This window comes from Melospiza melodia, chromosome 5, assembly GCF_035770615.1.
Source record: "Melospiza melodia melodia isolate bMelMel2 chromosome 5, bMelMel2.pri, whole genome shotgun sequence".
Classification (NCBI taxonomy): Eukaryota; Metazoa; Chordata; class Aves; order Passeriformes; family Passerellidae; genus Melospiza; species Melospiza melodia.
The window spans coordinates 10,878,250-10,903,323 of NC_086198.1; the positions used below are offsets into that span (position 1 = coordinate 10,878,250).

The 25,074-nt window shown below is 37.9% G+C and overlaps 1 protein-coding gene across 6 annotated transcripts in view; it reads left to right on the forward strand.

Annotated features, from left to right (window-relative positions):
- Nucleotides 1–25,074, forward strand: part of MARCHF1 (membrane associated ring-CH-type finger 1) — a 222,755-nt gene that overhangs the window by 80,176 nt on the left and 117,505 nt on the right. For 4 of the 6 annotated variants that reach the window (XM_063156268.1, XM_063156270.1, XM_063156267.1 and 1 more), the window contains exon 3: nt 15,208–15,416. The exons of the other annotated variants lie outside the window; for them this stretch is intronic. The gene's annotated coding sequence lies outside the window, so the exon portion shown is untranslated. The remainder of the gene's footprint in view (nt 1–15,207; nt 15,417–25,074) is intronic. 6 annotated transcript variants of the gene reach the window in all.

Here is a 25,074-nt window from a genome sequence, read left to right on the forward strand (position 1 = left end):
ATTTGTGTTAAGTGTCCAGAAAGTTATTTCCTGAGGCTGTTAGCACTGACAGCACTAATTTTCTCTGTTGATTTCAGAGCATGAAATTTGTCTAGACATCTGGCTTTGCAGAGGAAAGTTGTTGCTTTGGAAGGTAGACTGTACACATTTTATGTGGCTAAGGGTTAGATTTTGTATATACACTATTTCCCCAGTGTATATCCATCAAAGAAACAGGATAGCAACAACTTCCATTTGGAAATAAACTTGGCTTTCATGTTGAAATGATCCCTTGAAGAGGTGAGAGCAGTGTACTTGTTAAAGAAGGAGATTAATTGTGTATAATGACTCACTTTGGCTCAGTTGACAGCGGGCAGGAAGATCCTGGAGTGACTCTTACAGCGTGGGTTCCCTAGGTGCTCCCATCAGGAGTGTCCCCTGCTTCCCCCAGCTCAGTAACAGGCTGGCTTCCATCTACTCACTCAGGAACAGCTGGGCCTTCTCCTGAGGTGGAGGAGCCCAGCTGTGGCACTGGAAGGCTGGGGCTCAGGAGGGCTCTGCCTCACGTGTGCTCACTCGGCAGTGCTGGTGTGTCAGACTGGAGCTGCCTTTGTGTGAGGTGATATAATGAACACATTTCCTGAGAGCTGACAAAATCTAGCTGCATTGCTCACAAAGGGAGATTGAAAGCTGATGTTCAGCTCTTAGGAAAGCAGAATCACAGCAATTCTTTTCTGACCATAGACTGAGATTTTTGTTTTGGAAGAGATTGGGTGTCTTTTAAATGACGTTGCCTTTTTTTTTTTCTTTGTTCCCCTAAGTAAATCACGCTGTATTTTAATGGAGCTAAATATACAAAATGGAGAAGACCTATGCATAAGCAGAATTACGAGACAAAAAGATATAAAAGGAAGCTGTTATTATTTCTTTCCTGGAAGATTTCTCTGAATTGCAATGTTTTTAATAGTGCACTTAAATAAAATTTCAAAGATGTCACCATGAATAAGAATTTTTTTTTTACTTGAGAAATGCATTTAAGTACAGCTATGCTGCTACTACTATTATTGTTATTATTAAGTGGAGCGATGGCATATTAAACATTTTGAAGCAGACAGTTGTGCACTCATGTGGAGAGATGCATTCTTAGCCAGTAACAAATAAATATTTGTTACTGTAAACAAGTTAATAAAAATTATCTTATTAGCTCTTATAAGTCTCATCTGAGACCTAACTTTGGATTTTGCTAATATGTACGATAACTCCATCAACAAAGTGTCTAAACATATTCTGATTCTTAATGTAATTATGACTTTAACTAAAGCCTGTAACTGAATTATTTAGGTTGATATTAGGCTATGAGAATGCCAGCCTTTTACATTGTATGAAATTCATTCCTTACGCTTTCGTTTAAGAGGCTCTTGCTTCCTGTTTCTGACCTACTTCTTCTGTGCATCTTTCATTACTTCATTCACCTGTTCTTCATCCTTCATCTCCTCCAGCTGGGTGATCTGTCCTTTTCATCAATATTTCTGCAGGTGGAAATTTTGTAGATTTCATACTGTTTAAGTGAACCTGATGGGGTGGGAGTGTCTCAGTGAATGTTTGACTTTGCAGCCATGTGTATGTATGTGTGTATATATATATATATATAAAAAACCTTGCTTGGTGTTAGAATAAGTCATAGCAATAGTCTCCTTTGTTTGTTGCAAGAAGAGTACCCCAATACCCATGCTTAGGTGTTTTCAGAATTGTGATCCCTGAATGGAAGAAGAGGTGGTATTAACAGACCTAGGTTGAGCACTGTTATTTTTGCAAGGAGTGTGAGGTGGGAAGGGTTTCAATCATTCTTTGAAATCAGAGAATTTTTACTGTTTTTTTTTAACAAATGTAATTTCATGTTAATATAGCCTGAAAGTTCTAATTTTATTTAGCCTGGGTTTCTAATTTTCTAGACATGGCACACATATAAAGAAATATTTTTCCTGTAGGAGTGCCTGACATCTAAATATACAAAGAACACGTGGGTTGAAAACAGAGTTTTACAGTAGTAGCTTTTTTTCTTTAAACATAGCTGAGTAGTTCTGTCCTTTATCCCCTATTTTCTGGTTGAGAGAAAGTTGCTTGTCAAGAAGCTGATAAGGAAAGTCACTTAAAGCAAACAAACAAAAACAAACAAAAGAGGAGTGTTGGTGAAATGGAGACATTGCACCCATAGCTGAGCAGACAGCATGGAAGGCAGATGCTCCTGTGTGCGTCATGCCCGTAGTCATCCTCTGCCTTGAGTAAACTGGGCTCTGCAATTCAGAGAAGGGCAGCTCTCAGCTTTTTGTTACCCATGTGCTACCAGGGACTCATGCTCAGGCAACAGTGGGAAATTTCAACGCTTTTCTGAAGCTAACAGTTCCAAAAATTGCAACTGTAGGGCACTTGATCTAAAAAGGGATTTGTACCTGCTATTAATTGGATTCAAGGTGGGTTGCACAGTGTGCAGCAGTAAGGGGAAATTTTTCCTTTGCGTCACAAATGCAATGAAACTCTTGACCCAGTGCCACTAATAGCTGTGGCTTAGTTGACACAATCTTGTAGCTTTTTTAAGCTAGAGGGACTGCAACAGCTCAGGGCTGTGGGAAGTATTTCATTCTTAGCTGAGTAATAGGAGAGAACAAAACTTTTTCATTCATTGCTTTGTGTCTTACAGACAGCAGCTTTTTAGTCCTTCTGGTAAATGCACGTTACAGTATTGTAATTATAGGTCTTATTCTGTTTTGTGTCACTTCGGTTTTCCTTACTGCCAGCTGAGGGGAAATCATCTAGCAAGGGGTCATTTTTAACTGTGTTTTCTATCTGAAATGAGAATTTCACTGAGATAAGAAAGCTCTGGGTTTTCGATTAAGCTGGTTTAAGTTTACTGCTTAAGCTGGAAAAGTCCAGTGGGATGAGATTTAGGTGATAAAATATCTTGTCAGACAGCTGAAGAATATTGGAGGGAGGGAGCAAAAGCCAAGTAGGCGGAAATTCTACAATCTGTTTATGAGGTAGAATATTATTATAAGGTAAATGATTATTAAAATACTAGTATCTACAAAGTGTTTATCAATACATGATGTTAGAAAAAATGCCTCAGTAATTTTTGTGAATATTTTAAGGTGCAGACTTTGTTCAAGGTGCTTTGAGACTCATGCCTCTGGGAACCATGGAAATGTTATCTTTGCAAGCTTCCCTAAAGGAATTTTTAAAACCTCCCCCAAAAAAGGTTTGGCTGAAATAGAGATTTTGCTAACTTCAGAAAATACTCAGTTTCTGCTTCAAAAATATTTTCTGTTTCTAGATTTCTCTTATTTTAATCTGAACCCGTTCATTAATGTAATGAAGCATGTTTGATAACCAGTGTGTCTTTTTTCTGGTAGTTCTCTCTGAAGAAAACAAAGGACAAATCAAGAAAATTTTCAAAGATATTCAGTGTAGATTAAATTCATCACTAGAGTGAAAAGGATAGTTTTTTAATATGATCATAGTAGATTTTCTGGTGGTGGTTTTGCTCCTGTGTTTAATGGTTGCTTTTAAATCCCAGAAGCAGTAAAATGGGAGTGGTTTCACATCTTGGAGGTGTTACAGTGTAATCCTGACTTTCAGATCTGGGATATTTTTGCTTAGAGAATAGGAGATGAAGACTCACTTCCATGAAGCTGAGCTTTATGAAATTGGGTTTTCCTTTGCAGAGTATAAATGGCATGGGAACTGCTGCTAGTGTTTGGAAGTCATTCCTAGAGAATCTTAAACTCTTGTGCTATAAAAACATGGGTGGCAATTGATAATGTAATGGTAATCAGTAAGACAGCAGTACAAAGTAAACTTGTAATCAGTATGTGATGTGAAGAAACTGCATATGTTTGTAGCACAAGGGGTATGGGTAGCAAATCTTATTTCAATCCTGAAAATGAATTTATTAGCTGTTTTTAATCAGGAGATTGACAAATCTGACCCTTTGTTAATTTAGGCTCTTAATAACTACTTCTGCCTCATTTAAAAACTGCAGTTTTTCAGTGAGAAAAACAAGAAAAAACTTATTTGTAGCTGAAAATATTCCTGGAAAAGGTGACTTCAGAAAGTGTACTAGAGAGCAATTGTAACTTTTTTCCCTGATTGTTTTTGATTACTCTGGGCAAATGATGAAAAATCATGCTCACCAAAGGTGATATAGCTGTGTGGAGGAGGTGGGCACTCTCAAGTGCTTCATGGAACTTAAAAGAACTGTAACTGGTATTGGATCTTCTTAGGCTGGATTTTCTTCCAGTGGTTAAGTAGGAGTGTGATTACAGAACAAGTGCTTTTTGTGGCATCCTCACACTGCTTGGGAGTTAACTCCAAAAAGTACTACTTTTATGTGGTATTGGTAAAAATTCAGGTTTTTATTGAAGCCTGAAAGAACAGATAAATGAAATAGCACATTATGTTTAATCTTGTCTTCCAAAGCAAGGCATGCAGGCAGAGGTAAGATAAAAGTATGATCAAATTTATCTTGCAGTGTTTAGAAAGCTGGTAATGGGGGTAACATAAATATAGAATTAAATCTGTGGAAGAGGTGTGTTAATTTGTAAGGAATATTATTATAATAATCTTCAGAAGTACATAGGGAGAGTTGCAGTGATAAGCCTGGGAGTTTATGTTGGAGGGTGCTTTTCCCTTAGGAAATAATTTTATTGACTTTTTTCTCCTGCATGTGCCCTGCTCAGTTACCACTGTCAGATGCTGAGCTCCAAGGAAAAGTAACAGGCAAAATAAGCTCCTGCTAGACTCTTGATTCCTTGGTCAATAAGCAAAAATCTGAATAAGTTTATTTCAGTATTGCTTTTCAAAAAATATTCTCAAGTTTGAAAGTAAGCATTGGATCCTTCAGAACAGGAACTTGAGAGATTTGTTTTCTGAGCTGCTACAATTTAAAATGAGAAAGCTGTATTGTGATAATAAACTCCAAGTTAGTATGGCAATGTCCATCTAAGTATAATAACTGATTCCAGAAGTAGGTAAGCATTATAATGCCAAACTGTATTTGATTGGAAATTAATATCTTTGAACTAGTTATGTTCTGCTCTGCTTTTGGTATACTTTCACAATTTTAAGATTCAATTATGAAGTTAATCCCTTTTTTTTTTTTGGTCTTTAGTTTAATGAGACTTTGAAGTTCTTATCTGGATAAAACAAAGATGGATGAATAAAAGTCTTGTGCTTGTTTAGAAGAATGCTGTATCACAGATTTCTAAACTTAATTATCTTTATTTAATCTGAAATATATTCCATGTTTGTTAAACAAATAACTTTTTCTGATTTAATTAGCTTCTCAGGCATGTAGAGTTGCAGCCAGGGAATGTGCTTTGTTTTGAACTCAGTCAGTGACCCCTGTAAAAATGTTTAATTAACTTTTGCCAATGTCAATATAGTTCTATTATACTCAGCAGGCTGGATGAGCTCCCTCTGGTGGCTCATTTACATTGAGGTTCTGTTCTTCATAGCTGTTTACTCAGGAAAACAAGGCTGCTGACCCCAGGTGTCAGTCAGGCATCAGTTCCTTCTGGGCTCACACTTTAATTGAAAAACATCAATAATTTCCTTACAGAATGAAACAAAAGCATTTAAACGCACAGTGGGTTCAATTCTTTAGCAAAATAAATAAAGAGCTACTGGGTAACAAAGTGTGCAAATACAACCAAATTACTTCCTTCTAAGTGAAAATCACACAATAGGTGGATGGCAGTGATTTAGCTGTGTCATCCACTTAGAATAGTGCTTATTATTAAACTTAGGAAATATTTGGACATTAAAACAAAATATTTGGACCTTGACCATGAAATTGTGGAGTTTAGTGCGAGCAAGGAGGAAGTAAGGTAGAAAGTAAGATCACAAACATGGGCTTCAAGAGAGCAAATTTTGGCCTCTTAGGTGATATTCTTGGAAGAGCCCCATGGGAACAGGCCCTGCAGGAAAGAAGAGTCCAACAGAGTTGGTTGATATTCAAAGATTGCTTCCTCTAGGCTCAAGAATGATGCATCCCAATGAGCAAACTTGGGTGTAGGCAGCAAGAGATCTGTATGGATGAATAACTCCTGTTATTCAACTCCTTGAGCTTGGGCTCGAGCCTAAGCAGGGAACGCACAAGCCATGGAAGCAGGGTCAGGCTGCTTGAATGAATATAGAGAGGTTATTGAAGTAGAAATGAGACAAGGGAGGTCAAGGCCCATCTGAAATTAAATCTGGCCAAGGATGTCAGGGAAAGCAAAAGGGGCTTCTTCAAATACATCAATAATAAAAGGAAAAAATAAGGGTAATGTGGGCCTGTTACTAAATGGATGGGGGATCCTGGTAACAGAGGACACAGAGAAGGCTGAGTTAGAGTGCCACCTTTCCTTCACTGGCAAGACCAGCCCTCTGGAATGTCTGACTCAGGAGACCAGGATAAAGGCATGTTGTAAGAAGGATTTTCCCTTAGTCAATGAGGATTGGGATAGAGAACACCTAGTGGTGAGGACTTGACACCCACAAGTCTATGGGCCCCGATGGTTGCATTGGAGAGTGCTGAGAGAGCTGCACAGCATAGCTAGACTGCTCTTGATCGTCTTTGAAGGGTCTTGGTTATGAGGAGAGGAGCCTGAGGACTAGAAAAAAGCAAATGTCACCCCAGTCTCCCAAGAGGGCAAGAAGGAGGATCCAAGGAACTGCTGGCCAGTCAGCCCCACCTCAGATCCTGACAACCCTGATGGAGCAAATCCTGGGGCCATCTCCACCCCCATGGGGGACGAGGAGGTGGTCGGGAATAGTCAATGTGGATTCACTAGAGGTAAATCAACAAAGATGGTGAAGGGACCGGAGCATCTCTTATAAGAAAAAGCTGAGGGAGCTGGGCCTGTTCAGCCTCAAAAAGAGACAACTGAGAGGGCATCAGTGTCTGTCAGTACCTGAAGGGAGGTTGCCAAGAGAGTGGAGCCAGGCTCTGCTCAGTGGTGCTGAGCCACAGGACAAGAGGCAATGGGCAGGAACTGATACACAGAAAGTTCCATCTGAACACAGAGAGGAATTTCTTTACTGTCTGAGTGACCAGAACAGGTTGCCCAGAGAAGGTGCAGAGTCTCCCTCACTGAAGATACTCAAGAACTGTCTGGGCTCATGTTGATGAGCCTGCTTAAGCAGAGAGATTGGACCAAATGATCCAACCTTCCCATTCTGTGATACTGTGAAGAAAATGATCCAAAAATGTGAAATCTGTGGTTTTGAAGTCGGTTAATCCTGTAGATGAACTACAAATTAAAATGAATCTTGGTATCAAAATGCATTCAAGCTATTTCACAGCATATAGAAAAGCATAATCTCACTTTTTATAGTCTTTTTAAAATTAAGAAGCCAGGGGAATTTCTGGGTCAAGACCACGAGCAAATTTAAAATGAGTTTTCCACCTCTGTAATGTTAGTTTCTCCAGATACTTTCTAATTTCATGCTGTTGTAATTTAATGACATCCTTGTATACTGGCATTGAGACCTCCTCTCTCTGAAGCAGTGAGAGAAGTTTTGAAGCCAGACAAGGTGCAAATTGGACATAAGGTTTAATATTTGTTCAATATAGAAGTTGTTTAAAATTAAGATATTGTCAATAATGCAGGTTACAGAATAAAATACTCAAAAATCAGAGAAATTGTAGTTTTTGAAATGTGAGTATTTAGACAAAGGTAAAATTTTGCTTGGAGAAGGAGAAAGGGGTCAGCAGATGAAATTAGGAGAGAAATAGCAGTGTTTCTAAGAAGATCAGATAGCCATGTGAAATAAAGGGGAAAATAGAGTATAATCAACAATAGACACCTGTAGGAAGTTGAGGAGAAATATCTTTAACAAAGTGGTTTGAATGAATATTTATTTGCATGTTTAAATTACGTCTTACATTTTTTAAATATTCCTTAAACATTCTAGCAGCTGAGATTCACGAAAGAAATAATCAAGCATGGCTTATCAAGCATGGCAAATCTCTAAATTGAAAGTCTGTACACTTTCAATATTCACGCAAATGGACTTTTTATTTTTTGATTGCACATTGTTCATCTGTCTTTTTTTCTTCATCAAATAACAGTTGAGAACACAGTTTGTAGCATAATACTGCATACCTGAATATCTGCATTAAAAATAACAATCCTGATCTTCCAGTATAATTATATGTGACTAGTAACACAAGCAGGTTGGTTAGGAAATAATTTTCTTTTATGCAGGTTTTTCAAAACAATTTCCCACTGCGTTCAAGTTCAGGATCTCTTTGATGTTGGTAATCAGACTATGAAAAAAAAAGTCTAGTGTTTGAGGAAATTGCTGGTGTATTTTGTACAGGACTAAGAAGAATTGGAAATAACTTAGTTGGTGCACCCTGGGACAATGTTTATGTTATTGCTGAAGATAACTAGCATTTTCCAGTCATCCTTTCATAAAGGAATATGCTGATCCAGACTGATCCTTAAATCAGTCTGTGCTCCTGGCTGCTGCCCAATTTATTTTTCCTGTTCTACCAGTGCTGTAACAGGGTTACTTGTACTGTTGAACCTCATCCTGTTTCTCATGCTCTCATCTAGAAGGTTGTCCAAGTCTTCAGGATTGTGCCCCCATCCTCCTGTGTTGACTGACAGCTTTGCAAGCTGGCCAAGACCTTGAGTCCATTCTTACTAAGCAGTGCTGGAACTCTTTAAGATTAATGGATTCAGGTTTGCAGCATTTAACCCAAAACAGAACACTGCTTGCTAAATTTTGATGCTTCTGTCATAAAGACTGTGAACCACTTTATGTTAGAGAGCATTTTAAATACCTTTTTTGTGTATGTCCTTTAGAAGTGGGAAATAATAGTTTGTGTGTCAGTGTCTTTCTTTACCTTTTACTCTGAAGAGCCACATGGGCAACGCCATTTAAATTTTGTGTGCTGGTGGAAATGAGCAGCTACACAGCATGGCATGCAGATTACTTCCACTACTACAAATGCAGGAGCATAATTTTATGTATTATAAATATATATATATATCAATATATATTGTATGAAATGATACTGCCTTTACATTGCCAAAGGTCAGCAACATTTGTAAGCAGAGGGGTGTCTGAAAGTTCATTGTGAAGGTAGATGTTCCTCACACCTGAGCTACAGAGGTAGTAGGACCTCCTAGTACATGTGGGCATTTACACAAATTGGGTATTGCAAATTAGAATAAACATAATAGAAGTCCTGTCTGTGTAGTGAGTAGCTAAGTGTCACTGTAGTATAAATAATTTCTTCAGTGGACATTTTAACAACATAATTTCAGTTCCTTTTTGTGTAAATTGGTTAAATACATAGTCTGCCCATTCTGCCTAAAATTTGGTAATTTACTTTTTCTGGTTGTTTTTATAAGCTTTAGTTACATTTAAACATAAATTCTAAATTGTAAATGAGCTGTTCAAGTTACTGGCAGTTTTTAGAACTTTACAAGTCCTCCCTTGTTCCCTATTTCATGGGGACATTCTAGTGTGATGAAGGAATAGTATGCTTGGTTTAATTTAAATAAAGTAAGCTTAATGCAAACACTACACTGAAGGTATCCGTGAAGGTCTTGCTGTTTGGCAGTGAAAATCAGTTGGTTTTAATTCTCTTTGCTTGGAGATAACAAAGATAATTGGTTTTAATAGCCAGGGGCAACATTTTATCTGATTTATCAACATTCTGTCATTCCATATCTCACTTTCATCAATCTAAGTTTTGGCTGGGTAAACTTTTATTTGAGTACCAGTCATATTTTAAGTCAGTCTCAGCTATTATTCTTTGATTTTTAACTTGCTTTTTGACTTGTACCATTCCGTGACCTTGGATTTCCTAGAAATGTTCTAAGATGTTCTACATACGTAATATATCTGCACAGAATATACAAGTGGCAAATAGATTCCTCTGTATTTGCATGGACTTCTGTTAGTCTCTCAGTGGAGGGGAAGATTACCTGTGCTTAGTGATGCTGGTGATGAAATGATGTGTAATAATGTACAATATCCTGTGAATGGCAACGTAGGAAAAATATCCAAAGACATAAGTTTGAAATTTTCAGTTGATTGCCTCCTTAATACTTTTAATACACCTCTGTTGCTCTAATGCACCATATTACAGTGCATGGTACTTCTCAGCAGTTCAGTCAATTGCAAAGCTGAAGGAGGCAAGGAAAAAAGCTGCCAAAACCTCCCTAAGGATCTAGTAGCATGATGGCTGCATTCCAGTCTGTACCAACTTCATGGGGCATTTAAAAGGCAACTTCTAATTTGGTATCTCACAGACATTCATTCTTATTTGTGGAGAATGCAAATTCTATTCAAGTTTTTAAAATAACTTTTAAAGTTTGCTTCTGCTAAGGACTTACTTGAACATGAGTTCTACTGAAAACTTGGATTCCTGATGCTCCTCCATGTAAAGCCAGTCCACAGTACAGTACAGTATTTAGGACATACTCAGATAGCAGAGAACAAAAGGTTTTCCTCTTGTTCCAGACAGGAAAACCCATTCCCATCTGGAATCTGCTGCTTTGGAATATTTGTGCTTGGCCAAAGATGTCTTTTGTGTTTGCCCTAATTCCATGACTAACTTTGTACTCCTGTAGGCTTAAGAGTTGGGAGAAAATCTAAAGGAATTTTTCATTTTTGTCTGAAAACTTTATTTGGTTCTAGTGTCAGCTTCAGGATGCTGTGGAAGCCCAAGGAATTGGTTTACAGCAGCCTGTTTGGTCTGCATTAGACTACTGCTAGTTGCACTTTTAATTTAGGTGTTAGAAGCTTCTGCTAGATAAAGTGACTGTAGTCATGCCAGTTGATTACCCGCTAGTATCCATCTGCTTCCACAGCTGCTGTAGAGTTCTGAATTTTGTCTCTGTACCTAAGTTGTGATTGCAAGAGAAGCAATCCTTGTTGGTAAAGGGAGAATACCACGCACAGTGTTAGTAACTCTTCTCTTTAATTTTTGGGGAAGGTCAAAGTCATTCCTAAATCTCAGGAGTATAGACTATATGTCTGCACCTTTTTGTATATTGTGTATTTGTAGCCGATGTGTCTTTTTGACAAATAATGTGGAGTGCAAACAACCAACTTGTGTTTTATGTCCGCAATGATTTTTTTTTAACACTTCAATATAGCTATTTGCTGAAAGATCATATAAAAGCTGCAGTACATCCTACCTAAAGATGATTTTGTGTGAGTAAAAAAGAGCTAGAATTGCCTGTTTCTGATAGTGTTATTTATGCAGGTAAACTTATTATGTTTTTTTTTCAATTCAAGAATGTTGTACAAATTTTTCTGTAAGTGATGGCAGGGCTATTATATATAAGCAGAGCTATTATATATAAGCAGCCAGTGAGCTGCTGGTACACTAGTACATTGTTTCCTTGCAATTTTGTTACAAAAGAATTGTATTGCTGTCTTTCATTCTCTCATTGGCACTTGCATCACTGTGGTTGAACCATTAACCATAGCTGATCAGATTGTCTTGATAGTTCAAAGCAGTAGTCTTGTGTAAATGGGTGTACTGAGAAGATGATGAGCTCCTTATTGAATTAAACTAAAAACACAGTATGTGTGTATGTCGAGTTATAATTTTGATCCCTTTTTACTCCCAGATCCTCATGGAAGTACCTCTAGGGATGTTTTGGGAATTACGTGTCCTGAGTGTGAGAGAGGACACCGTACTCTCAGACCCATGTGTGGAGGGAATAGGTGAAAGGATTTCATGTGTTGCAGGTGAGAGCAGAACAAGGGGTAGTCCACAGCTAGGGAACAGACCCACATGGTGAGACACCAGGAAATGATTCCTTTTAGTTTCCTTAATGGTCACCAAGATCTGACTGGTACTCTTCATAAAGTATGTACCAAGGGGAATGTGTTGGGCGACTGAAAATAAAGTTGGATTCCTTGGCTTATCTCAGTTGAGATTAGTAGGGTTTTGAGCAATAAACAAGAGGAGGGAGGGGTGGTACTTCTCTTTTCTGTAGTTACTTGCTTCAAGACCTGTGAATCATATTAATGCAAATCAATTACTAATGCACAGCCAACACATACTCCTTTTCTCTGCCAATGTCATTTTCACCTGCTCCAGGTGAGCAGTTCTCTTTTGTTATTGTTGCCCTCCTGAGATTGAAACCCTATAATGCTGCTTTGCACAGCAGCTTCATGCTTCACTGAGCAGCTGTCACACTGTCCTTCAGGTGAGGCATGGCTCTGAAATTACGAATCTTTGGGTGGTACATTTGCCAAAATTAGCGTTCTTTAAATAGGACACCGCAGCCTGTTCGCTGTGGAGGATGAGTGGGAGTAAATAGATTTTCTAACAAGAAGGGTTGTGTGTGTATATATAAAATTACTTTGTTTATAACTTAGGGACTCTGGGAGCTAAAAACGCATTGTAAATTGAAATCGATAGTTTTGTTTAAGATGTGCTCTGGTGTTCTGAGATCATAGGTGTATTAACACCTGTGCAAAAGTTTTATGTTTTATAATTCTGTCATAGTAAACTTGAAAAAGCAACGACAGAAAACTAAACTTAATTCTAATGAAAAATGATCCTGACCACACCTCTGCCACTGACTTTTACAATATGCATCTGGATATGTCCTGTATTTTTTAACAGCTTCCTTACCATGGAGCAGTGGTGATCTCTGTACTTCTGGATATAGCAGCATGAGGCTTGGTTGTTCTGCCACTTGTTGTAGCACTTAGGCTGAGAAGAGCCATGTAGGTACAGGGAAGGCAATTGCACGAGAATTTCAAGTCTCCATGTGGTGAAGGAATTAATAATTAGTGAAATAGTGAAGCAGAATGCAAGCATGAAGCTACCTAATGTTAAAATTCAGCCCTTGTTTGGAACTAGGGGGTTTTGTTGTATACATATTGATGTCATGGGTTCACTGTGGGGGAAGAAAGGGGCCATGCATCATTTTAGAAAGAACTAAGTACATCACGCCCTGTAAGGTATTTATTCTGGCTAAAACAGATGGGATTAAAGAGATTACTGAGATTACTGGTTAACCCAGAAATCTCTGATTTAAATCTCAAGTTCATATGATCTCAAATGCAGAATTATTGGCACAGTATCAAAAGGCAGGTTGACTTTTTTAAGCTTTACTAGACATGAAAGCACATTTACAGGAAGGTTCCATTTTAATACCACAAACCCTCTACTTTTCTATCGATATTTTTATCAAAGACATGAGTGATTATCTTGACAAAGCAGAGTCAGGTTTGGGAGTTCTTAATCTGGTTGTGCCTCAGAGGAAGGAGAAGAGTTTTTCTGTGGCTTTAAAACATTCTATTGAACTAAAAAGGAATTTCCTTTACATTATCATCAAGTTTAAGATTAAAGTTAAACTTTACTAGCTTGATATATAACATTTCTTGTCATTGGATATTTCTGGAATAAATTTTTGATTTACCAGTGTCTTGGTAGAGCTGGAAGTTGTCTTTTTTCCCTTTATTTATATTCCAAATCTCCCTGTACACATTGGAAGTTGTTTAAACTTACATTCAAACTGATTTTGGAATATTGGAAATTAAAAATGGAATTATAATGTAAAATATAGCTAAAAATGTGTATAAGGAGCTGTGTAAATGGCAATAGACTTAATTTTATTCTTTGTAAATCTGTTCCATGACTATAGATATATAGAATATATATATATGTTATAAAGATGTGCACATATACTCAATTCTTGCAGCATCTCTGAACTCCTAGCACAGATTATGTTTCTTTGTTTATGCATTGATAAACTCTTCTCTTACCGCCAGTCAATACCTTAGTTTAAATCAGTGATGTAAAAACAGGATGGCAGCCTGAACCAGATCTCAATTTATCTCAGGCTAGTCCCTTGTAAGCTCGATTAATTCAGACTGAGAAATAGTAACTAAAGTAGTGGAGTAGTGAATCAACAGTATTTTAAATCCTCCCCACTGGCTTTGTAAGAGAATCCAGGCTGTTTATAATGCTATTATTTCTTGTCAGAATTCTAAGTGCTGTTCTGTACAGCTGGAAATAAAGATGATGTATTTCAGGGCTTGGGTAATATTTTTTTTCTTTAATTGACAACATATTAAAACATTGTTGGTGCCTAGTGGGGGATTTTTTTTCTTTTATTCCTGCATTATTTACACAGAATAATTTATGCAGCTAAGAACTTGGCTTCTGATCTAATAATTTCTTTACTATTTTTAATCAAAACCAGTTTTGCTGGCATTCCTAATACTTATGAAGAATAATAATTTTTTTAGAGAAGTAGAAACAACAGGAGTTTCCTTTCTTCATATCCATTTTTGTAATACAACACCTGGCACTTTCTTCTATTGTCTTGCATTTTAAGGGGAGGGGAAATGCTGAAGCAGTTTTCCTGAGTGTTTTGCTCCAGAGTGACTGAGAGCAGTGAGGCTGTTGGGAGGGAGAAGCTGCCATCAGTGACATCCTCGGGGTGTGTGTGACTGCTGTAAAGGCACGTGTGTGTCTGCCTCTGCTCATCCTGCTCAGCTGGCTTCTGGGCAAGTCTCGGCAAAAGAGGAGCGCAGCAAAGGGTTAACTTTTTACTATCAGCCTCAGAAAGGCACATTTGCAATCCCTCCCAGTCTTGTCTTCCTTTTTACACCTCGCTTGCTCACCGCTACTCCTCACTTCAAGGCAGATCCCTTGACCTAAGCAGATTATTGTAGACGCATGAAGGACACAGCAAGCTCTCCTGTGCTTTTAAAGGAGGAGATTTCGCCTCCAAAATAGGACACTAAGCTTTTCAGCCTTCTGCTGCTGCACCTAGCGGGCACGAGGCAGTGTCTGGGGTGCTCAGTGGGCTCCTGTGGGATCGGAGGGGAGGCAAAAGCTGCTGCAAATGTGGGAGCCGGTGCCGTTAGCGGGAAGCGATCGCTGATCAGGGCCTGTGAGACCTGGGTTTCCTTGGTTTCCATGACATTTATTAGGTAACACAGAAATTGAATTGTCTCCCACAGTGCTCTTGGGGGCTAGTGCTATGGCGGGGTGCTCCAGAGACACAGACTTGCAGCAACTCATCACTCTGAGCATGTGAAACTCCCTGGATTGTTGTGCCTTACTTCTTTGTTTGCTGTGTCTCGCTTGTGTTTGCAATTTGCTCTGCTTTGTTGATTTTTTTTTTTTTCTTTTGATGGAAGACCCTGCCTTCACCGTTTCTCAAATAATATTTTCCCCTTTTTATTTAGAGCTGAGCTTGGCAAAGAGAGGATATGAACAATTATACAGGTGGGCTACTCGGGGGGAGTGAAGATATAAGGCATCCAAACAGGTACTGGCAACCTGCAGCTCTGTAAGAATGCCACTCCAGCAGATTTCTGTAGTGCCAGCGCGGGAGACTGCCAGCAATGGGAGAAGTTCAATGGGCACAAACAAAGAGAAGAGCAAGGAGGTGGAGGTAAGAGGAAGGTTTCAGTTTGCTGGGACAGGGTGATGTGCCTGTGGTAGGCAGTGGGTTTGGATGTGGGATGCAGGATGTGGTGTGGCTGGAGTGCTGCAGAGCACTCAGGGGGCAGCTGTAGCACACTGCAGGGATGCTGTGAGAGCAGCACCTCAGCCTGACAGGGAGCCTGCTTCAAAAGTCAGATAAATAACTGAAGGAAGTTGCAAACTGTGTCAGGGGGTTTTAAGGTTTTCATTTAAATGAGTGCAGCCTGCTCATGCTGGCAGTATTTGTTCCCTGTAAGCTGTCAAGTAGCAGTTTCTTTACAGTAGGTTGGGTGGAAAAGTAGTTTCAGGAAAATTCCTGTCTTTGTTTAAAACCAACAAAAATACTGTACCAAAGCCTGTCTTTCTAATGTAAGTGTCCTATAGGCATAAGCTTAGTCTTTTCACCAAAGGCATCAGTGGTATTTTGTTTTTTATCTCTTGACTTTCTTTGATTCATAAACATACAAAAGTGTTGTTTCATCAGTAAAAACTGTATCCTGCTGTCTCCCAGTTAAGAAGAAATTGTAGGTTCATGTTACATCATTGGTTAGTACAAAAAGAAATACAGAAACTCTGTGCAATTTTAACGGTGTTTTTACCTGTATGAATCTCTTTTGCAATGTATAGATTAAATTTGTATTGTGCAAGACCAAAAAAAACCCCAAAGCATTCCTTACAAACCCAAAAACATAAGTAGTCTGTTGATAGATATAGTAGTAAATGTATGCAACACAGATATCTGCTTTTTACAGACATGTTTCTTGTCTCTTTCTTTTCCTCTTGCTGTATGGAAACCAAGGAACTACTGGGAAAATAGACACAATGTCTTTTAAATATTGTCTGAGAGACTGTGAGAAACTGTATCCCTGAAAGAAGTCTTTCTCCTGGTGGATTGTGTGACATAGTTTTCCAGAAATTGTTAAGTTTAACAGATGGTTGATATTCGTAAGAGGTCTGTGTGACTGTGGAAAAGTATTGTTTGGAGGTTTTATTAAATTTTTAAATTTAAGGTAATATCTGTGCTCAGTATTTAGCTATGACAAGTTCACTGAAAATGATTATTCTGTTTTTTTGTTTGAGCACTTTGGTCTAAGTGGCATCCTTCCCTGGAAGTAGTCTCCAGTTGTTAACTGGTAGCACATTCATAAGAGTTATAATATTTTGGGATTTCCGTCCTGCAATGGAAAATTTTTGTTTGGTTTTATTCTTCTCTTAATTGGTTAAAGGTGAAGGTTCAGGTGAAAACCATTCTTTATATTAAGGCTCAAGGTGTGAAAAGCAAAAATATATCATGTTACCCCAGCTTAAATTGTCCTTGACATTCTTGTTTTAATTTGATCATTTGAGTTAACTGAAGAATACGTGCAATATTCACACAGGAGTCAGATAAATATGAGACTTAACTTAGAGGGGAGGGGGAATTGTGGGGATTCTGAGTTGTGAGAATCATCTCATGCACTTTTCAGTTTTGGATTTTTTTCCTTGTGAGGGCTGGGCTGGGTCATTTCAGAAAGACTCCAGTGTCTCAGGAAGCAGTTTCTTCTTGAGTGTTGTGGAAGTTATGTATCAGAAAAGAGCAAAATGACGTGTATAACTAAGTTCAGTAAAGTTCTCTTCTAAACTTAATATAACAAGTACCAACACCAACCCTACAAAACTCCAAACCAAACTTAAAGTACATGGTACTCACTGAAATGTATTTGCTAAACTGCTCTCTGCTGGTCAGAGCCTAATCATTCTGCTCTAACTTCTGCTTATCCTATAAGGCTTATGGCTGGAATTCATACAGTGTAAAAACTCCCTAGTGCTGTTGATGGAGATAGTAGCCCAAGCCCTGAAGACTGCTTTCCCCATAATATGTACTTATGTAAATTATGATGGGGTTCAGGTTTGTTTTGTGGATGTAATTTGGGAGTAGTGAACCAGCTTTTTTTATTGTCTTGACAAAGATTGCTCAGGCTTATGTAGATGGTGGTCTACCCCTGCATGGTATGGTTCTCACAAAGGGAAGCTTCCCTAGCTGGTCCTCAGTGTTTGTGTTGGCGAGGGTCTTCTGGGTTCATGGTATTCTGATATTCTTTCTGCAAGTACCTGTTTCCTCTGCCTTTCCATTAGCAGGCTTTTGGAGGTGGAAGTTAAGTAAAGCAGTTAAATGGGCTTCTAGCTGAGAGCATCAAGCTGGTTCAGGAAGACATAGAAAAAAGCAATGTCCAAAAGGTCTTCCAGTTGCTAGGGTTAACTACTGCTAGGATTGTACACCAGATCCTGTTATTGCTGAAGAACTTTGTTATGTTCATACCACAGCATTAAAATTTATGATGAATTCATCTTCTGTCTAATTGCAGAGCTGGATGCAGTGGACTGTTTCCAGGTTCACGGTGAATTCGTAAACCTGCCTTAGTCATGCACAACTGAGGTTCTTAATGTTGAAACTCATTCTATAATGCTTTTCTGTGGTTTTTAGATGCTCATACACATGCTTTATCTGAAGGTTTTAATATGTGTCTGCGCACACAGATGATTGCCTAACACTGATCTGTCATTAGGGATGTTGAGTGCAATGTCTCTTCAGAGCCCCAAGTGCCCATAGTGGACCTCTGGCCAATATTGGGAGTAGAGGTGTGATAGCAATGCCTACAGGGAGTGTTTGCAGGCAGTTTTTCTCTGCAGTGTCCTTTGTGGGAGTAAAAACTTAGTGCAGGCCATTCCTGCAATCCTTCAGTGATTTGCCTCAATAATAATTAGCAGAAGTTGTAGCTAACAATGGAATTTGCATCAAATTTAGCCGTAGAGCTTCTTTAAATGTAGCCCAAAGATGAAGTAGGTTTTTTCCATAATGAAGCATAGATGTTGGATAACCTGTTGCAGCAGCTGTGCACTACATTTCCATACACAAGTATAATCTTCTGCTAGTTTGTTTCTCTGATTTTAGGAAAGCTCGCCAGTCATTATTACTACTGGCTTTGCCCCAAACATTTAAGTGTACAAACTGTCTTTCTTACTCTTTTAGTAATGCAATTGGAAAAGTTTGTTGCAGAAATGAAGACTAAAGTGTAAAGTGCATTTACAAATGATATGGGCTTTTTTTTTTGGTGTGTGTTTTTTTTTATTAAATAGTTAATTCAGCTTTCTTCAATATTTGAGAAATATCTTAAGTTTATAGTGAAGTGTGGAATTGGGTTTCTGTGACAGAGAAAAACCCTTGGGTGTCTGTTTTCAGAAGAGTTTACTAATAGAACTGTTGTTCAAAGTGAATTAGTCAGTAACCTAAAGATCAAATTATGTCATCAGGACTCCAAATTTAGTTAGTTTTTTTTTAATACATAGACTGCAGTGCCTTGGGACCAATGTCATGCTAACATATGACCCCCGTTTTATATGTATATAACATTTCAACAGTTACTTTGTACTTCTGATTTGATTTTCTCTGCTGTAATAAAAAGATAAAAGAAATGTATATGATTCTTGTAGAGCGTGGTTGAGGAAATGCCTACTCTGGCTCATTTTATTTTTTAGTTGTGAACATACACTGTGAAGTTCATAAAGTAGCTTTAGTTTACATTGGCTTTTGTAAAGGCATTAATTATTATTCTAAAGTAAGTTAAGTACAGAAAGAAAATTTCATCCAGTGAGAAAATTGGATAGGCTAAATGAGTGAAAATACTAATGAAGAATTTGCAAGGGTCGTTGGATAAACTGCCAGACTTGAATGTTGTACACTTAGAGTGGTAGGAGCAGGTTTGTAAGAGTCAAAAATTGTCATGGTATGGTAGAGAAGACACTCCTTGATGCCAAACTAAATGTGTAGATAGTGCACCTCTTCAGCCTGAGCAGTTTTCAGTGCATGGTACTGGAAAATTTACATGTTACCAAAAGTAAAAATTTCAGAGTAGAAAATAACCTTAATGAAGAAAGCAGTGGCAGATATTAGTCAATCTTGATTTGGTTACTTTGCAAGACTTTGATTTAAAGAAAAGAACCCCAACCAAATAACTTGTGTAATATGGTTTATGTCACATTCATATGCTGGTATAACTTGCTTGTTATAGACATGAGTCTTACTCTGTTGCCCCAAAACCTAACCCAATGTCCTAAAGATGTTATAAAATCTGATAGTCTGTAGTTAACAAGTAACAAATTAGCCATGCTATTGATTTATTTTTAGTTTTGATTCTTTGCTCATAACTGGTAAATGGTTTTCTTCTTATGCCTACTGTGTGTCTCTGATCTTAATATTCTGGTAGAGGTGACAATGACTATTAGTTTCCTTCACAGAAGTTCACAGAATGCAATAAATTGCAGGGAGGAATCCTCACTCCACTGTGTATAGTACTTTGGCATGAAATATAGTTCTGCACTCTGCACAGTTCTGTGCTGGGAAGGAAACTTGGGACCTCTCTGTTCGTCAGCAGAGTTTTCATGTTCTGCCTTCTCAGAAGCAATAAGACAGAACGAGACCTGGTACTTTGGAAGCTTTAAATGCTACCTGGGAAATACTTGGCATTTATGAAGGAGTATAGTAAATTGAATTTGAACTTGGTTTTTCTGTGCAGTTTGTACCTTAAAGGAAAAAAAAGAAAGAATATGTTGCTCGAAATTCTGTACGCTCATTTATTGTGTAGAGCATCATTTTTTGGTAAGGAGATCTTCAAGTCAGAATTGAAACTGAAACCTAAGGGGTCTTGTGATTGGCACTTCTGAGTAACTGCTAATGTTTATTTTAAGCACCAGACTAGAGTAACTGCTAATGTTTGCCTTAAAGCTTGTAAGTAGTTTAGAAGAAATTGACATGTTTTCTAAAGGAGGAAGCAGTAGCTAAATGTTATTGATGGGAATTAGTTGTTTTACATTTATCTGTGTTATCTCGCTTATTACCTACTTAATTTTAAATAGATGTAATGATAGATGAAATATTTTGAAAGGCTTTAGGCTTCCTTACATGCTACAAAGAACGTGCTTTTACCTTACTGTTAAATGATTTTCATGGCAGCTGTGAAGTACATACAGAGATATTTGATACTTGAAACACATCTGTAATTAAGGAGAAAGGGTAAAGGCTTTACATATTGATGTTGTTTTATTGCCTTACAACCTTAAGTCAAACGATGTATTGGGTTTTGTTATGGGTTTTTTTCTCTGGTTGTTTTGTTTTTGGGATTGTGTCTGTATTTTGTTTGGGTTTGGTTTGGTTTTTGCTTTTACATAGGGAGGCATAATGTTTAGTGTAGTTAAATTTGTTGGTGGCTTTGGTCACTTTATCAAAGGTTGAGAATAGTGCAACTCCTAATATGTGACAATTTCACTTACACCGGTGATAATAAAATAGCTTAAGGCATGTAATGCAAGGAATAAAAGTCTTAGAATTGCAGGATATTGGTGAAATAATTCATAAGCCAGATAGATGGGTTTGGTTTTGTGTATGATTATCTCACATTTTAAAAATTTCTTAGGTGTAACTTAACAGATAAATAGAGATGGTCATTCATTACCTAAAATACACCATTTTTTTTCCTATAGGAGGGGTAGGATGTTTCTTTTCAATGACAGCTGCCTGGGAAGAGTCATGTAATTACAGTCTTGTTAGGAGGTATGATTTTCTACTCTGCAAGAGATGTGGGGGTGGGAGAATAGGGAGGGGAAGCTCTAGCATATGAATCAGATTACTGATGTGTTCTGACATGTATTGCTTTCCTTTCATAGATTTTCTTAATGTAAAGCTCATGTTGAACATGATGTCATACACAATTTATGACAAAATTGCTAATACTGTTTACCATCAATATTATATGGTATTTCTTCTTTTCTTGACACGACCATTGTTTGGATTTCAGTGCTATGTTTGCATGGAAATTCAACTGCATCTGCAGTTGAAGACACTCCCTAGTGAAATTCTTCTGTATTTTTGTGGTGATAGATTGCTCCTGATCAATGGTTTAAGTGCTCCCAAAATACACCCATAAATCAGTCTGTGGCATGCTTAGTTATCTTTAGGATGCTTTAGAAAATTAAGTTCTTTATCAGTAAGTCTTCTGGTCCCTGTTTGGGAACTGTTACTCTTTTGGTCTGCCATGTGATGCTGATGACAAGCAATTTCATGACAGTGAAAGAAATGGGAAATGTTAACATGCTGGGTTTGTTATAATAATTTTGAAACATTGTTTCTTTTTTTATTTCTGTGAATAAAAAACATTACTGTGCTACCAGTAAGAAAATAAGAGATTCCTTGCTGTGCTTTTATTAGCATGCTTTGGGATAATGCAATTCTTTATAGGCTGCTTTTCCTGATAAGATTATGCAAAGGCTGCTGGCTGCATGGTAATTTTTTTTTTTGGTCAGGCTTGTTATGAAAAGTCTGTAAAAGCATATTTCTCCAATTTGCTGTGTATTGACTAAGCATCCAATACTAGTATTGATTTAAAAATTGATCTTTTCACTGATAAAGGATTTGAAGCTCAGGATTCTGTATCTGAGTAGCCTTCTGCCTCTTTATGTTTGTGGCCAGTGCTTACAATCTGCTGGCATATGTCTTTTGTTGCTGCTGAAGTCTGACTACAAGTCTCATGAAGAAAGCTTTTATAATTCCTTGTATCTCTGGAATTCCCAGTTCAAATAAATTGAATTGGGCTTGTGTGTGTAGTTCCCCCCGCCCCTAGTATAAGATGCCTCTGAGTTTAAAATATTAGGCTTCAGATTTCATTTAATTTGGATTTCTCTCTAAAGTTAATCTGAGGTTTTACAGAGGAAGAGTTTCCATATTAAAATGAATTGTAGAACTTTCCTGCCAAATAGTGTTTTTTAAAAATAAATGCAAAACCCCAACAATCCAAAACCATGAACACAAAAGTTTTCCATCTTTAATTGATGGTTGTTTTGTCTTCAGCTATAGGCTTCTATACTTTATTTTAATGACTTTATTGTGTCCTCATTTATATCAAAACAATGTCTGTAATTGAGACAGTTTGCAGAATGTGTTGTGCTGTCTAAACCTGGTGGCTGAAGAGGGTACCAGGAACTGGATACAGTTCAGGAAGCTGAAAACCAGATTATTTTCTCTAGATACCTTTCACACTATGAACAGTTCTGTGAGCTGTTGCTCTGGTGGAGATGCTTTTCTTATGGAGGATTGGCATGTTACAAATAAAGTTCAAGTACAAGTTATCGCGGGCAGAACTTAGTTGTCAGCAGAGTCTGTGTCCCAAGACTCATTTTAGAGAAGTATTTTTGAATCTAGTCAGCATTTTTAAAAATAGCTTCCATGGTCACATATACCCCAGCATTTTTGTTCTGTTCACAGATGACTGTCAGGCATTGAAATCTGGTTGTTGGCAACTATTTTATTAGTTAAGAAACATTACAATAGAAGCTCAAATTGCTTGAATATACTGCCAGCATTGCAAAACTGATGCTAGCCTGATAATTTTCTCCAGTTTTGTCTGAATCTAGCTATCCGAACAAGAAATTTTAAAATCCTGTGTGTTCAGGCATCTAGAATTCTGTAATTATTAAAATTATTAATAGTGAAATCGTTATTGACAGTAATATTTAGTTCTTCATAACCATGAACAAAATAATGCTGAGTTTGGTATGTTTTTCTTTTTTTTCCTAAAGCTGAGAACACTTGCCCAACTTGAGGGTCTTTCTCAAAGACACTGGGAATGTTCCGCAGTGTTGCCATGAAAGGGAAAGATTATTTTCTGTCTAGTGGAGGCATTTTCAGCTCATATCACCAGCTCTGGAAGCTTCCTGGCTTCAGAGAAATGTCCTAAGCATATTAGAAATACAATTCTAGTTTCTGCAGCGTGCACATGTGTAAACCACTGAAATTGCATGGGGGTTGTTGATTCTTGTCTTTTAAAATGAGGTGGTTATTGCAGATCTGCTGAATTCTGTACTCAGAGATGAAGGCATCGTTCCACCACAGCAGAGATCACCCAGGGTCTGCCACAACCCCTGGCCTTCCCTTGCTGCAAAGGCTTTTCTTGTGTCTAGAAACAATGTTCATAAAATACACACTTCTCCTAGCTCCTATTTATATGTATATTTGTAACTTTATTACTTTTGAGGTTTTCCTCTTTGTCCTTTTTTTCCTGTTTTGTTTTCAATAAAAAGGCAAGATTTTGTATTGGAGACTGTAATTTGACAGTGTAACCTTGCTTTTAATGGGAATACAAACATCAGCTGTTTTACATTTCAGGGTGGAATAATTTGACTTTAATAAGAAGGTGGAGAATGGCTCTCAGCCTATTTTGAAGTATCAGTAGATCTTTCAGCTCTTCTCCTGGACTTTGAATATGTGAGATTCAGGACTGCATTTCCATATCAGTGCTGCCTTTTAAAATTGTGGCAGCAAGAATAGTATGTGTAGGTAGTGGAAGCATTTCCTTGTTCCGAACATGTTTCTTAGGATTATCCATGTTGTAGAATGAAATTTTTCAGTAGTTAGCATGTCTATACCTTCATTTATCTCAGTTATTTGCTGAGTGTGTCCAGCTATGCAGTCATAAGATTATGTAAATATAAAAGGTTGAAGTATTTTAGTGTCAATAATAAGAAAACTGTCTCCTGCAGTGATTAGGTGTATGTCTTAACCCCCTGACATGTGATTCTAAGGAAACTCTTTTAGTTTACTCACTAGATATATTTGAGATTACAGCTGTATTTTACAGTACCATCATGCTGAAAAAGTTCAAGTAGTTACAGAGATGTCTTATTGATTTTAAGGAAATGCTTGTTTTATTAGAGAGATTTGTTGTCTTGTGGCAGCCCAAACAGAAAACCCCCACACTGTCATTTCTCTTAAAATAATCATGCTTGCAAATGCTTAAAGGAAGACTTTTCCATCCTGTATTCTACTATTATTTCAGTAGCCTGTTGCAATGACTTTGTTGTCTTGAGAGGGATAAAGATGCAGCAAACACTTCACCCTCTTAGTACTCCCTGTGCTTCTGGGCAAGAAATCAGGAATCTTAATTTCAGTATAGGACACAAATGTCAAGTATTCAGCACAAGAACAAAATGAAGTGAGGGGAAGAGTCAGACAGCAATGCCATGTTAGTATTTTTAAGTTTTAGCTATTCCTTGCCTTTACTTCAGACACTTTCTTTGAGAGGAAAAAAAAAATCCTTCTGATCACTTGACTTCTCCAGTGGTAGGCAAGGCATTGCCACACGGCAAATGCTTAATTGGTCAAACCTTGTGAAAATAGGTGAAATTTCACCTGTGTTGGTGAAAAACATGTTTGCTTTTTGGCAGTGAACCCTGCAGTGCTGGTGAGTAGGCACCAGGATGCCTGAGAATGCTGTATCACATGCTGGGTGCAGCTAGAGTGCTGTGGTTTGGCAGTGTACATGGCCCAGAGAGGAGTCATTTGGTAACTGTGAACACTGTGTGCATGGAATGACACTGAATCTGCAGTTTTCTGTGCACCTCCAGACTTCTGCTCTGAATACAAGAGCTCAGACACAGGTGGGAATGTGAATTGGTTTTCCTGAACCGTCTGACAGTGCTGTCTCACTGTTACAGATGGGCAGTGACAGGAATGCCTGTTAAGACCCTCTAATGCTGCTGCAGTCTCCTCCAGTGAGGAAAGGAGGTCACAGCGTGCACAGGGCAGTGCTGCTGCGAGC